We start from the raw sequence: 2500 nt of genomic DNA on the forward strand, positions 1-2500 counted from the left end.
ATTTTATGCAGTTCTTTAGATGGTTAGTTTTTTTTATCTGGGTTAATAATGGAAAAAAAAACAAGTGTTTTCATCTAGTTTATATACTATAATGTATATTTTTTATTATTACACTTTTGAAATAATATTTCAGGTAATAGCTTTTGATTAAATGGAGTGTTACTATATAATCATGTCATTATTTTATTGAATGACATTGTATTATTTATTAACATTAACTTTTTATTTCAATTTTTAGAATTTGTTCCACATGTTATTCACGATCATACTTCTCCTGAATCACACAATGATCCCATCACTTCTACTCCTGAGTTATTGGAAGTTCAAGAAATAAAGTATTTCTTTAATAAACACATATACATATTAAAATATGATAGTATGATATGGTAATGAGTGATATAAAAAAAAAAGAATATAAAAAGGGAGGAGGTGAGGTGAGAGCTTTGCAACCTCTTGTATTTTTAAAACATGAATCTTGGCAGATTATTAAGGGTTCTATCTTTTTTTACAATAGTTTTCTGTTTAAATTTTTTCTCACTGCTAATAATGATATAAGAAAAAATTGCAATACATATGCATTAAATTTATAATAGAATTTATATAATAATAAGAGTTATGTTATTAAATTATATAAACAAAAATATAAATAATATAAATAATAATAAAGGTTTAAATAATATAAATAATTACAAAAATTTTTCTATGGAAATATCTTTTATAAGTGTTAAAATGCTGGCATTATTTAAAAACATGTTTCTGTTATTTAAAAGTGATTAAATTGGAAATCATTTAAAATGATTTTAATGACATTATCTTAAAAGTATAAGCCAATACAATTTTAATTATAAATTAAGTATATATTAAAGTTATTCAATGCATGTTATTTTCAAATAATAATATCAATATAATAAAGAAAATATATTCACTTTCTAAAAATTAAAAAAAAAAAAAGTTTAAAAACTATAGTTTTTATCAGCTATAAAATTTTATTTCTGTTGAAGTTTAATACACGAGTGATTTTTCTTTGCATTTACATTCCTTTATTTAGTAATGTTGAAATTTATAATTTATGCAATTTTAAGTTAGGGTACCCTACTGTTCAAACGATATGGATTACGTCTGGGTACGGCACTGATAACCATAAAAAAAATCCTAATTGTTTCAATTTTTAACAATTTCAAAAAATGAGCTGTACTAATTATCATGTCTGTTACTTTTTTAGTTCTTTTAATTCTTGATGAGAAACAATTTATAATTATTTTAGAAAAAGAATCTGCATTTTAACAAACAAATAATTATTTATATTTTATTAGTGATCTACCAATGCACAACTGTCCATACTGCTTTTTCAAGGGCATAAATGAAAGAAAACTCCGTGGTCGCATATATCACTTCCATCCTATGCAAAAATATAAATGCCATGTTTGCTACCAGCAATTTTCGTGTTATAGCTCATTAACATCACATTCATCAAGGAAGCATAAAATTAATCTGACTAATCTACCATTTAAAAACATAAGTGATCCACTCTTGAATGAAGATATTACTATTAATTCAACTGAAAATCAAATTATGGAAGCAGAAAGTTTAGTTGTACAACCGTCTTATGAAAAGCTCTTATGTGACTTGAAGCTGAAATTTACTTGCAGGAAGTTTGTTCCTGAAACCACTTTCAATGAAATTTTATCAGACATATGCATGATAAAAGACTTCAATGAGATCATGGGTCCATCTGTTGTAACATGTTCAGTTAAATCAAAGTATGAATCTCTGTTAAAGAATGAATTTTCTTATATAACTCCTAAAAAAGTTTTTCTTTCAAATTCAGAAAAACACTACATTTATGTTCCAATCAAAGAAAATCTCAAACAATATTTGTCTTCAGCTAATATGATTGAACAGTTAGAATTATCTGCAATAAGGAATGCAAATTCAATAACAAATCCTCCAAAAATTCGTGATGATTTTGTACATGGAAAGTTACTTCAGCAGAATACGTTTTTTGCTATTCATCCAGAAAGTATAGGAATCATATTATACTCAGATGATTTTGGATCTAATTCAAACCCTTTGCGGCAACAAATTCAAAAAAAACACAAGATATTCTGTCTTTATTTTTGTATTATAAATTTGCAAAAAAAGTATAGAAGTCAGTTAAAGCATCACAATCTTGTTCTGTTATTTTCAGCAAGACACATTACAGAATTTGGCCAGCTATTCTTAAAGTATTCATAAATGACTTAAATGATTTACAATCAAATGGTGTATATATACAGAATAAACATTACCCTGTATGTTTTGTTAGCTTTCTCGGAGATAACTTAGGATCTCATCTCATCGGTGATTTTACATGTGGTTTTAACTCTTCTAGACCATGTCGTTATTGTATGATAACTAAACCCAGATTGAAAACATTATTTGCATCAAAAGATTGCATTTTACGAACTGTCAGTAATCATAATGCTATAGTAGAAAAGGTTCAGGAAGATGCTTCTTTGAG

The 2500-nt window shown here is 25.7% G+C and overlaps 1 protein-coding gene across 1 annotated transcript in view; it reads right to left on the reverse strand.

Annotated features, from left to right (window-relative positions):
• LOC101238635 (SCAN domain-containing protein 3) overlaps positions 1-2500 on the reverse strand; it is a 28796-nt gene that overhangs the window by 3648 nt on the left and 22648 nt on the right. The gene's annotated exons all lie outside the window — the stretch shown is intronic.

The sequence above is a fragment of the Hydra vulgaris genome, chromosome 11, assembly GCF_038396675.1.
Source record: "Hydra vulgaris chromosome 11, alternate assembly HydraT2T_AEP".
Taxonomy (NCBI): Eukaryota; Metazoa; Cnidaria; class Hydrozoa; order Anthoathecata; family Hydridae; genus Hydra; species Hydra vulgaris.